Below are 13,421 nucleotides of genomic sequence, written 5' to 3'. Positions count from 1 at the left end.
TCGGCTACCGAGAGCGTTATCACACAGTCATCCAGAACAGCTGGTGCTCTCATGCATGCTTCAGTGTTGCTTGCCTCGAAGCGAGCATAAAAGGCATTTAGCTCATCTGGTAGGCTCACGTCACCTTTTCAAAGATGCTTCAAGGGCACAGATAGATACAGGAGACAGTAAGAAGAATACCCCTTCCCTCTCTTTCCCTTTTATCCTTTTTCTAAAGTAGACAAAGTGTGATAAACAAACCTTAAGAAGAAGGAATGTTAAGCCACGACCCCCACCAATTACGCGCCAGCCCTCAGCTTTTGTGTTGCGCTGAACTCTGACCTTGTATTTACCTCAACCAATAAGGGGACAAGCTGACACTGTTCTATAGAGAGGTTTGATATTTGAAATGATGCCAGTGTGGGACATTCACCATGCAACCACTAGAACTACAACTGGTAGATGTATGGTTATTTCATAGGTTCTAAAGGAGAAAACATACAAACATGGCACTGATTCAGGTGCTAGCTAACAGACAAAATCCAAGATCTAATGTGCTCCTATCCGTGATTTAGATGTGATAAACATTGCTAAAAACACAAATAAAGAGTGTCATCACCGTTCCACCCCGACACACATTTGTTGGATGGTTTTAACCTTCATTGTGTTTATACTGCACAGAGAGGGCATTGCAAAACATTCCTGGGTCTCTGCAGGTATGACTTGTCATCCTATCACACACACTGTCTGTTTTATAGAAGTCAGTAAAGATTGAAGACAGCAAGGGTAGACTATCTCATGACAGCTTTGCAAAGTCAAACTAGGGTTATCACCTTAACATTACAAACACAAAGTATAACATATAAGATCGGGTGGATATTCCCGTACACAAGGTATTAATGACAGAGCGAGTGGAGTGTGCAATGGAACAGAGAGACTAGCTATAGTTAATGGGTATGGGTATTGCATGGGCAATCAGGGTATAGATCCATTTAGATCTATGCGTAACACAGTGCCTTCAGAAAGTATTCCTATCCTTTGACTTATTCCACATTTTGTTACGTTACAGCCTGAATTCAAAATTGATGAAAAAAAAATTGCTCACTCATCTACACACAATACCCCATAATGACAAAGTGTTTTTTGAAATGTTAGCAAATTTATTGAAAATGAAATACTGAAATATTTCATTTACATAAGTATTCACACCGGTGAGTCAATACTTTGTAGAAACAACTTTGGCATAGTATTTTTTTGTTAGTCTCCAAGAGCTTTGCACACCTGGATTGTAAAATATTTGCCCATTATTCTTTTTTAAATTCTTCAAGCTCTGTCAAGTTGAGTGTTGATCATTGCTAGACAGGCATTTTCAAGTCAAGCCATATATTTTCAAGCTGATTTAAGTCAAAACTGTGACTAGGCCACTCAGGAACATTCAATATCGTCTTGGTAAGCAACTCCAGTGTAGATTTGGCCTTGTGTTTTAGGTTATTGTCCTGCTGAAAGGTGAATTCGTCTCCCGTGTCAGTTGCAGAGCAGACTGAACCAGGTTTTCCTCTAGGATTTTTTTGTGTGCTTATAGCTGTATTCCGTTTCTTTTTATCCAAAAAAAACTCCCTAGTCCTTGCCGATGACAAACATACCCATAACATAATGCAGCTACCACCATGCTTGAAAATATGAAGAGTGGTACTCAGTTATGTTGGATTTGCCCAAAGCACAACGCTTTGTATTAAGGACAAAACGTTTTTTGCAGTATTACTTGAGTGCCTTATGGCAAATAATAATGGCCTGACTGTATAGTTTATAGGTCTCCTAACGCTCTCATTGTAAGGGCCTTAGGTTATATGACCTGAGAAGAAACCAAAAGAGAGGAAGAAGGAGAGAGAGAGAGAGAGACACAGAGACAGAGAGAGAGAGAGAGAGAGAGAGGATAATATGAGGAAGGGGCAGTTTAGAACTCCTGTGGGTGTCATATGAGAGGTACAGGAGTAGGGAAAGAAAGAGAGAGAGAGAGAGAGAGAGAGAGAGAGAGAGAGAGAGAGAGAGAGAGAGAGAGAGAGAGAGAGAGAGAGAGAGAGAGAGAGAGACAGACTTCCATCCACACAAAAAAGTGAAAACAGAGAACACAAAGTCAGAACAGAGAGAGAGAGAGAGAGAGAGAGAGAGAGAGAGAAGGAGAGACGGAATAGATAGAAACCTTTGCATCCTCCAGACCTAAGCCATGTTCCCCTGACTGAGAGAGTGCAGCAAGACCAAGAGAGATTCATTTTATTTTTATTTATTTAACTAGGGAAGTCTGTTAAGAACAAATTCTTATTTACAATGATTGCCCACCAAAAAGCCATCCTGCGGAGACGAGGGCTGGGATTAAAAATAAAAAAATATATAAATATAGGACAAAACACACATCACGACAAGAGAGACAACACAACACTACATAAAGAGAGACCTAAGACAACAACATAGCAAGGCAACAACACATGACAACACAGCATGGTAGCAACACAACATGGTAGCAGCACAAAACATGGTACAAACATTATTGGGCACAGACAACAGCACAAAGGGCAAGAATTTAGAGACAACAATATATCATGCAAAGCAGCCACAACTGTTAGTAAGTGTCCATGATTGAGTCTTTGAATGAAGAGATTGAGATAAAACTATCCAGTTTGAGTGTTTGTTGCAAGCTCGTTCCAGTCGCTAGCTGCAGCGAACTGAAAAGACGAGCGACCCAGGGATGTGTATGCTTTGGGGAACTTTAACAGAATGTGACTGGCAGAACGGGTGTTGTATGTGTAGGATGAGGGCTGCAGTAGAAATCTCAGATAGGGGGGAGTGAGGCCTAAGAGGGTTTTATAAAAAGGCATCAACCAGTTGGTCTTGCGACGGGTATACAGAGATGACCAGTTTACAGAGGAGTATAGAGTGCAGTGATGTGTCCTATAAGGAGCATTGGTGGCAAATCTGATGGACAAATGGTAAAGAACATCTAGTCACTCGATAACACCCTTACCTACCGATCTATAAATTATGTCTCCGTAATCTAGCATGGGTAGGATGGTCATCTGAATCAGGGTTAGTTTGGCAGCTGGGGTGAAAGAGGAGCGATTACGATAGAGGAAATTAAGTCCTGATTTAACTTTAGCCGGCAGTTTTGATATGTGCTGAGAGAAGGACAGTGTACCGTCTAAACATACTCCCAAGTACTTGTATGGGGTGACTACCTCAAGCTCTAAACCCTCAGAGGTAGTAATCACACCTGTGGGGAGAGGGGCATTCTTCTTACCAAACCACATGACCTTTGTTTTGGAAGTGTTCAGAACAAGGTTAAGGGTAGAGAAAATTGTTGGACACTAAGAAAGCTTTGTTGTAGAGCATTTAACACAAAATCAGGGGAGGGGCCAGCTGAGTATAAGACTGCATCATCTGCATTTAAATGGATGAGAGAGCTTCGTACTGCCTGAGCTATGTTGTTGATGTAAATTGAGAAGTGCGTGGGGCCTAGGATTGAGCCTTGGGGTATTCCCATGGTGATGGTGACTGTGGCTGAGTCAGCAGATTTTCTGACTTTATACACTGCACTCTTTGAGAGGTATTTAGCAAACCAGGCCAAAGACCCCTCAGATACACCAATACTTCTTAGCTGGCCCACAAGAATGGAATGGTCTACCGTATAAAAAGCTTTGTCTAAGTCAATAAAAATAGCAGCACAACATTGTTTAGAATCAAGGGCAATGGTGACATCAGTGAGGACCTTTAATGTTGCAGTGACACATCCATAACCTGAGCGGAAACCAGATTGCATACCAGAGAGAATACTATAGACATCAAGAAAGCCAGTCAGTTGATTATTGACAAGTTTTTCCAACACTTTTGATAAACAGGTCAAAATAGAAATAGGCCTATAATAGTTAGGATCAGCTTGATCTCCCCCTTTAAATAAAGGACAAACCGTGGCTGCCTTCCAAGCAATGGGAACCTCCCCAGAAAGCAGAGACAGGTTAAAAAGGTCGGAGATAGGCTTGGCGATGATAGGGGCAGCAACCTTAAAGAAGGGTCTAAACCATCTGACCCAGATGGTTTTTGGGGTCAATTTTCAGGAGCTCCTTTAGCAGCTCGGACTCAGTGAACTCCTGTAGGGAGAAACTTTGTAGCGGGGCAGGGGAAAAACAGGGAGAAGCATCGGGGATAGTCGCATTAGAAGGGGTGGGAGATGAGGAAATGTTGGACGAGCAAGGAGGCATGGCTGAGTCAAATTGGAATCCTGACTTGACGAAGTGGTGGTTACAGAGCTCAGCCATGTGCTTCTTGTCAGTAACTACATCATCAACATTAAGGGACATAGGCAGCTGTGAGGAGGGTTTATTCTCCAGGTCTTTAACCGTTTTCCAGAACTTCTTGGGGTTAGATCCACAGAGAGAGAACTGCTCCTTAAAGTAACTAACTTTGGCCTTCCCGGATAGCCTGAGTGCACTTATTTCTCATTTGCCTGAATGAGAGCCAGTCAGCCTGAGTGCCGAGCCTTTCACCAAATGCAATTCTTGAGGTGGAATAACTCTGCAAGATCATGGTCGAACCAGGGGCTGAACCTGTTTTTAATTCTCATTTTCTTATGGGGGCGTGTTTGTTAACAATACCACTGAAAATATCAAAACAGAAGGTCCAAGCATCTTCGACAGTGGGCATCAAGCTGATTCTATACCATTTTACAGAGGCCAGTTCATGAAGGAAGGCTTGCTCATTAAAGTTTTTTAGCATGCGTCTATAACAAATCAGGACAGATCGTTTCACTGAGCAGCCATTACGAACACTAGCTGTAAAACAGTGATCACTAAGGTCATTACAGAAAACACCAGACTGATACCTATCAGGATTATTTGTGAGGATAGCATCAAGGAGAGTAGACTTTTCTGGGTGTTTGGAGTCATACCTTGTGGGATTGGTAATAATCTGAGAAAAATGTATGGAGTCCCATTGCTTTAGGACTTGGTCAGGTGGTTTAAGTATGTCCTGGTTTAGGTCACCGAGCAGGACAAATTCAGACGTAGTGTAAGGGGCCAGGAGAGAGCTTAAGGCAGGTAGTGTACAGGCTGGTGCTGATGGAGGACGATAGCACCCAGCAACAGTCAACAAAGAGCTATTTGAAAATTTAATGCTTAGAACCAGCAAATCAAATTGTTTAGGGATAGACTTGGTGTTCCTTGGTAAAGATTGCCACTCCCCCACCTTTGGAAGATCTGTCTTGGCGAAAAAGGTTATAACCAGAAAGGTTAACATAAGTATTCAAAACACTTTTCCTTAACCACATCTCAGTAATGACCAACACATCTGGATTGGAGCTGTGAACCCACAAGGGTCCACAGGATACTGCCTGCTGCCTACGCTTTGGCTTTTGCATTTCAAAACAGATTATTTTCAAAAGTTTTTTGTTTTAAAAAAATATATTTTCCTTCTTTATTATTTTCACTTAACCCTGCCACCCATATTTTTTTGAAACCGCTGGTTTTTTTTCTACCACTTTGAACATTCAGATATTCATGTTTTTAGGAAGTCACCGCTAAAAACTGAACTTTCCGAAATAGCTGTTCCGAGCACATAAATGTCTCCTATTTTGTTTAACCCCAGGGAGCATATATTAACCCTCAATAAAACCTGTGACTATCTCAACCATCTAAGGTAATTTAGACTTAGGTCTGTAAGTGTTACCTCTGGCACTTTTTATCCTTCACTGAAATACACACACACACACACACACACACACACACACACACACACACACACACACACACACACACACACACACACACACACACACACACACACACACACACACACACACACACACACACACACACACACACACACATGCCATTGGTCACCTACAGCCTTCTATTGCATTCCACACAGGGAGTAGGGGAGGGTGAGGGTGGGGGTAGGAACCACAAATCAAAAGTGATCAGTTGTCTCACTTCGTGGAGGAATGTTCTACACTCGTAGAAAAAAAGTGCTCCAACATAGTTATTCGGCCTCTGAAAGGGTTCTACATAGAACCAAACGGGTTCAACCTGCAACCAAAAAGGGTTCTCCTATTGGGGTCAGCCGAAGAACCCTTTAAGGTTCTAGACAGCACTTCTTTTTTTTAAGTGTAGAGGTGACACCTGTGGAGAGGAGGAGATCCCAACATGTTCTGCCAGGCAGCGAATTCCACCCAAGAGCGAGGGAGGGAGGGATAAGAGGGAGGGATGAAAGAAAGGAGGAGGGGGGGGGGATGAGATAAAGGACAAAAGTATCAACGTAAACATTCAGATGACGAGTGGAAGAGGGCTAGACATGAACATGCACAGCCACAAACACACTCCCTGTGACTCCATGTGTCTTTAACAAGACAGAATATACACATCTGCCTGTTGGAACTGTTCCCCCGGAGACAAACTCTAAACAACTTTATCCATATCATCTGAGTAATTTAATTCCTAACAACACTGCCTAACAACATGGCGGATGGACGTGTAAACAGATCAATAGAAATATAAACTCCCAATTCAAAGGAATTACAATTTAAGGTTTTATGAAGCCATTATAAACTCTTCATGAGACCTTCATAGATGCTTCACGAGTCATTCATAACCAAATGTCATACTATAGGTTGTAATTGCCACATGTTCAGTATGGACCCAACAAGTAAAAGTGACAATCTATCTACAGACAGATGAGCCAAATGTTGATATGCTCCATCAGTGTTGATGTGGCCATGGGGTGTCTGAGATATCTCCTATCTATTTGAAGAGAACTGGGAAGATAGCCAGACTGACACTATCTGACAAAATCCCCATTCTATTTGTCTCCTTTAGAAAACTCTCACTAGTAAATATCTTTCTATGACATTCTGAGCAGTGCAGGGATGAACTCTCGTTTTCACTCAAACTCCCTAAATGCCACTTCCTGCAGTTAAAGAAAAATATTTTTCCTGTTCCTCCTGTCATGTAAACCTAGGCTCAATCTCACCCTCCTCCACCGCTCCTCTCCTTTCTTCATGGGTGTGTGAAAAACAGTTTGCCATCAGCTGTGTCAGACATCAGTCCAGCACTTCCTCCGTGGAGTGTTCATAGACTGACGTGATGTTCTGTTTTCAGACTGAAGAATTTTGTACCCATCTATCAAACTGATAATTTAGAGGCAAATCCAAACTTCCACTCAAATTGAATTTATGCTTATCAAAGTCTGATTTGGCTCATTTGAACAGCAGTGTGTGACTGTGTGAAGACACTGTGTGACCTTGTGTGAGTGTGTCAGTGTTATCTCCAAATCCTGTGGATAGGGGTGTGATAAAGACATGTTATCTGTCTGCAGTAGCAGGTAGAGAGACGGACGGATAGGGGAGAGGGATGAGAGAGAGGAGAGGAGATAGAGAGAGGGGGGTGGGGGGGGGGGGGAAGAAGAGGGGGGGAAAGAAGAGGAAAGAAAGAAAGAGAGAGAGTGCAAGAGAGAGAGTGAGAGACAGCGAGAGAGAGAGAGACTCCTTACACGCTCCACCACCTCTCTCTGAGATACAGTAGGGTTGAGATTGGAACCACTTTGCTATCTCTGGCTAGTCTGGTTAACCACATAACCTCCTATAACCACACACACACACACAGGATCTCTGGACCTCTTCCAGACCATACCTACCACAAAACTGTTACCATGGAGATGCCCACTGTCCCACTATTTAGAGGACCACCCAATGAAGTCATCCGTCACTCACTCAGGCTACACTCCCCAGGACAACAAAGAAGTAGGAGGTTGGACTAATGGATTGACTTACGCTTGATAACCTGACCACCATTGAGGGTGGTGATACAACAGCCAGGTCACCCGTGATACAAGTCAGTATTCAACGTCCGTCCACGTCTGAGGACGTCGGGAGACTAGGTGGAAACTGGCCACTAGGGTCAACAGTGAGAATTGTTACAGTCAAGTAGTTTCAGTTCTACGAGGTCGTTGTGGAAGGGGATGGCGGATGGGCATAAGCATCTGCCTCTGATTCTAGATGTTGCAAGTTCTAAGCCTAACCCAAGCCTTAAACATGACCTTAATCATTCTGGGGTTAATGCCTAACCTTAAGATTTTGGGGTTAATGCCTGAACTTAACTTTAACTTAGATGACTCAGTCGACAATAAGGGATATAGGGAGGGACCGTTTTAATAATTAATCATCATTAACTAACCACAATAATAATAATTCTCAAGTGGAACCACAGAGAATGACCAGAAGGACTGGGCAAAACCCCAAAGACAGAAAAACAACACTTATGTACAGTGGCAAGAAAAAGTATGTGAACCCTTTGGAATTACCTGGATTTCTGCATAGATTGGTCATAACATTTTATCTGATCTTCATCTAGGTCACAACAATAGACACACACTAATTAAACTAATAACACACAAACAAGTATACGTTTTCAGGTCTTTATTGAACACACTGTGTAAACATTTACAGTGCAACATCTAGAAAAAGTATGTGAACCCTTGGATTTAATAACTGGTTAGGCAGCAATAACCTCAACCAAACATTTTCTGTAGTTGCGGATCAGACCTGCACAACCGTCAGGAGGATTTTTGGCCATTCCTCTTTCCAAAACTGTTTCAGTTCAGCAGTATTCATGGGATGTCTGGTGTGAACTGCTCTCTTGAGGTCATACCACAGCATCTCAATCAGTTTGAGGTCAGGACTCTGACTGGGCCACTCCAGAAGGCGTATTTCCTTCTGTTGAAGCCATTCTGTGGTAGATTTACTTCTGTGTTTTGGGTTGTTGTCCTGTTGCATCACCCAACTTCTGTTGAGCTTCAATTGGCAGTCAGATAGCCTTACATTCTCCTGCAAAAAGTCTTGATAACCTTGGGAATTCATTTGTCCGTCGATCGTAGCAAGCTGTCCAGGCCCTGAGGCCCCAAACCATGATGCTCCCTCCACCATACTTTACAGTTGGGATGAGGTTTTGATGTTGGTGTGCTGTGCCTTTTTCTCACCACACATAGTGTTGTGTGTTCCTTCCAAACAACTAAACTGTAGTTTTATCTGTCCACGGAATATTTTGCCAGTAGCGCTGTGGAACATCCAGGTGCTCTTTAACGAACCTCAGACATGCAGCAATGGTACTCCATTCTGTTTATTATTATTTTTTTATCTGTCGGCCCCAGCCGCGAACTCAGGCTCTGTGTGTAGTTAACCGACCCTCTCTGCCCAGTCATTGCCATTTTACCTGTTGTTGTTGTTGTTTTAGCTGATTAGCTGTTGTTGTCTTACCCGTTGTTGTCTTAGCTAGCTCTCCCAATCAACACCTGTGATTACTTTATGCCTCGCTCTATGTCTCTCTCAAATGTCAATATACCTTGTATACTGTTGTTTAGGTTAGTTATCATTGTTTTAGTTTACAATGGAGCCCCTAGTTCCACTCATCATACCTCTGACACCTCCTTTGTCCCACCTCCCACACATGCGGTGACCTCACCCATTATAACCAGCATGTCCAGAGATACAACCTCTCTTATCATCACTCAGTGCCTGGGCTTACCTCCGCTTTACCCGCACCCCACCATACCCCTGTCTGCACATTATGCCCTGAATCTATTCTACCACGCCCAGAAATCTGCTCCTTTTATTCTTTGTCCCCAACGCTCTAGGCGACCAGTTTTGAAAGTCTTTAGCCGTACCCTCATCCTACTCCTCTGTTCCTTGGGTGATGTGGAGGTAAACCCAGGCCCTGTGTGTCCCCAGGCACCCTCATTTGTTGACTTCTGTGATCGAAAAAGCCTTGGTTTCATGTATGTCAACATCAGAAGCCTCCTCCCTAAGTTTGTTTTACTCACTGCTTTAGCACACTTCGCCAACCCTGATGTCCTTGCCGTGTCTGAATCCTGGCTTAGGAAGGCCACCAAAAATTCTGAGATTTCCATACCCAACTACAACATTTTCCATCAAGATAGAACTGCCAAAGGGGGAGGAGTTGCAATCTACTGCAGAGATAGCCTACAAAGTTCTATCGTACTTTCCAGGTCTATACCCAAACAGTTCGAACTTCTAATTTTAAAAATGAATCTCTCCAGAAATAAGTCTCTCACTGTTGCCGCCTGCTATCGACTCCCCTCCGCTCCAAGCTGTGCCCTGGACACCATTTGTGAATTGATCGCCCCCCATCTAGCTTCAGAGTTCGTTCTGTTAGGTGACCTAAACTGGGATATGCTTAACACCCCGGCAGTCCTACAATCTAAGCTAGATGCCCTCAATCTCACACAAATCATCAAGGAACCCACCAGGTACAACCCTAAATCCGTAAACATGGGCACCCTCATAGACATTATCCTGACCAACTTGCGCTCCAAATACACCTCCGCTGTTTTCAATCAGCATCTCAGCGATCACTGCCTCATTGCCTGTATCCGCTATGGGTCCGCTGTCAAACGACCACCCCTCATCACTGTCAAACGCTCCCTAAAACACTTCTGCGAGCAGGCCTTTCTAATCGACCTGGCCCGGGTATCCTGGAAGGATATTGACCTCATCCCGTCAGTCGAGGATGCCTGGTCATTCTTTAAAAGTAATTTCCTCACCATCTTAGATAAGCATGCCCCGTTCAAAAAATGCAGAACTAGGAACAGATATAGCCCTTGGTTCACTCCAGACCTGACTGCCCTTGACCAGCACAAAAACATCCTGTGGCGGACTGCAATAGCATCGAAAAGTCCCCGCGATATGCAACTTTTCAGGGAAGTCAGGCACCAATACACGCAGTCAGTCAGGAAAGCAAAGGCTAGCTTTTTCAAGCAGAAAATTGCATCCTGTAACTCTAACTCCAAAAACTTTTGGGACACTGTAAAGTCCATGGAGAACAAGAGCACCTCCTCCCAGCTGCCCACTGCACTGAGGATAGGTAACACGGTCACCACCGATAAATCCATGATAATTGAACATTTCAATAAGCATTTCTCAATGGCTGGCCATGCCTTCCTCCTGACTACTCCAACCCCAGCCAACAGCGCCGCCCCCCAGCTTCTCCTTTACCCAAACCCAGATAGCAGATGTTCTGAAAGAGCTGGAAAACCTGGACCCTACAAATCAGCTGGGCTAGGCAATCTGGACCCTCTCTTTCTAAAACTATCCGCCGCCATTGCTGCAACTCCTATTACCAGTCTGTTCAACCTCTCTTTCATATCGTCCGAGATCCCTAAAGATTGGAAAGCTGCCGCGGTCATCCCCCTCTTCAAAGGGGGTGACAACCTAGACCCTAACTGTTACAGACCTATATCCATCCTGCCCTGCCTATCTAAAGTCTTCGAAAGCCAAGTTAATAAACAGATCACTGACCATTTCGACCTTCTCCGCTGTGCAAACACGGGTGCACCTCAGCCACGCTCAAGGTACTGAACGATATCATAACCGCCATCGATAAAAGGCAGTACTGTGCAGCCGTCTTCATCGACCTGGCCAAGGCTTTCGACTCCGTGTTCTTATCGGCAGACTCAATAGCCTTGGTTTTTCTAATGACTGCCTCGCTTGGTTCACCAACGACTTTGCAGACAGAGTTCAGTGTGTCAAATCGGAGGGCATGTTGTCCGAACCTCTGGCAGTCTCTATGGGGGTACTACAGGATTCAATTCTCGGGCCGACTCTTTTCTCTGTATATATCAATGATGTAGCTCTTGCTGCGGGCGATTCCCTGATCCACCTCTACGCAGACGACACCATTCTGTATACTTCTGGCCCTTCCTTGGACACTGTGCTAACTAACCTCCAAACGAGCTTCAATGCCATACAACACTCCTTCCGTGCCCTCCAACTGTTCTTAAACGCTAGTAAAACCAAATGCATGCTTTTCAACCGTTTGCTGCCCACACCCGCCCGCCCGACTAGCATCACCACCCTGGACGGTTCCGACCTAGAATATGTGGACAACTATAAATACCTAGGTGTCTGGTTAGACTGTAGACTCTCCTTCCAGACTCATATTTAACATCTCCAATCCAAAATCAAATCTAGAATCGGCTTTCTATTTTCCTACAAAGCCTCCTTCACTCACACCGCCAAACTCACCCTAGTAAAACTGACTATCCTACCGATCCTCGACTTCGGCGATGTCATCTACAAAACAGCTTCCAATACTCTACTCAGCAAACTGGATGCAGTCTATCACAGTGCCAGCCGTTTTGTTACCAAATCACCTTATACCACCCACCACTGCGACCTGTATGCTCTAGTCGGCTGGCCCTCGCTACATATTCGTCGCCAGACCCACTGGCTCCAGGTCATCTATAAGTCTATGCTATGTAAACATCCTCCTTATCTCAGTTCACTGGTCACGATAACTACACCCACCTGTAGCACACGTTCCAGCAGGTAGTGACACACACACACACACACACACACACACACACACACACACACACACACACACACACACACACACACACACACACACACACACACACACACACACACACACACACACACACACACACACACACCATGTATTAAGCCTTTCAGCCTCTTAAAAGATATGATCTGTACACAGCCTGCAAGTATCTCGCAAACAACATGTTTTTTTCTTTAGAATTGACCGTTTCGATCATGCAGGGTGTAGTTCGGCTAAATACTCTTGCATGATGAGGAAGTCTGCTTGAGACCGGTAGACTTGGTTAGTTCACAGAGCAACCATCACCTAGGCTTTAACTCATGAGGTCAATTCTCCCTTAGCCTCAATGGTTTCTTGGAATGTGTGTGTCTCAGTCTTAGTACAAAGACTAAGGCATCAAGAGTTAATGTTGTAATCTACACCTTCATAGAAAGTTGCTTGTAAATTCTGTATGTGTTGATGAATTACCAGTAAATCAGAAGAATGAATTAATTTCTAAGAAAGTGTAAACGATGACTTTAAAACGAGCCTATAATCATTATATCAGCTATAATCATCATTAAATCCTGATAACATTACCATACAAATTTGGCAGCACAAAAATCAAGGGAATATGGCAATACTGATGGCTACATACTATTGTTGAAAGTATGCAGTAAGTACAAACTTCACATCGGAATGTTCTTGAGCACAATTATTACAATGACATGTTGGCCTACACCTTACAGTGAAGGAATTGCTCTCAGGTGTGGCTGGAGTCACGGGTAGTCTTAATGAGGTTTTGAATATTCATAAGGGGCGGGGTTGGAATCTTTCACAAATTTGAGCGGGCCTACCAAAAATGCAGTGATCTATTCCGTCCCAATTCTGCTGTACAGACAGCATAAAAATGATTCAATAAATACTATTGTTGTAACTCATTCATGGGGATAAATTATGTACGTTTTAACTCTGTCAATTATTTGAAAATTAGAATTATAATAATAGTAACAATTCCATCTCTACTGTCACTGTGTGATGTTGAAATAAAGAATACTTCCAAACGCG

General features: G+C 43.6%; 1 protein-coding gene across 4 annotated transcripts in view; it reads right to left on the bottom strand.

Moving 5' to 3' along the window:
• LOC139534866 (collagen alpha-6(IV) chain-like) overlaps positions 1 to 13,421 on the bottom strand; it is a 195,887-nt gene that overhangs the window by 181,226 nt on the left and 1,240 nt on the right. The gene's annotated exons all lie outside the window — the stretch shown is intronic.

This window comes from Salvelinus alpinus, chromosome 11 (assembly GCF_045679555.1).
Source record: "Salvelinus alpinus chromosome 11, SLU_Salpinus.1, whole genome shotgun sequence".
In the NCBI taxonomy this organism is placed as follows: domain Eukaryota; kingdom Metazoa; phylum Chordata; class Actinopteri; order Salmoniformes; family Salmonidae; genus Salvelinus; species Salvelinus alpinus.
Note: the sequence above shows the minus strand (reverse complement) of the source record. Positions and strands in the feature narration are given on the sequence as shown.